Source organism: Trypanosoma theileri, assembly GCF_002087225.1.
Source record: "Trypanosoma theileri isolate Edinburgh chromosome Unknown TM35_Tth_30_V1, whole genome shotgun sequence".
In the NCBI taxonomy this organism is placed as follows: Eukaryota; Euglenozoa; class Kinetoplastea; order Trypanosomatida; family Trypanosomatidae; genus Trypanosoma; species Trypanosoma theileri.
Window position 1 is genome coordinate 12324 of NW_021639872.1, and position 455 is coordinate 12778.

A 455-nucleotide genomic window follows, 5' to 3' on the forward strand; every position below is an offset into this window, starting at 1 on the left:
TTTTTTTCATTATTTTTTGTTCTTGGCTGATTTGTTTCCTGTTGATTTTTCTTATAATTCGTGTTATTCGTTTAATTCGTGTATAAAGAATCTCTGACAAGATGAGGCTAAGTAATTGAAGTGTAGTTTTATTTCCATTTACTTTTTTTTTCTTTATGATTTGTTTTATCTCTGAAGATAACCGCGTGGTGAGTGTGAGATTCAGGATTTTTTTTTTCTTTTTGCGTCCTGCCTTCGTTTTACGACCCTTTACGAGAAGAGGTCTAACAGTATAGTGACCCCAAAAATCTGCCATTTCATAAGTAATCAACGAGCTCGCATATCATAAAATTATTTTTATGTATTACTTGGTTATATAGCGAGTGATCGATTGGTAAGATTATAACATTAGAAGGGTGGTGATGAAATAAATTCAAGTTTTTGATATTTTTTCTTTTGTTTTATTTTCTCCCTCT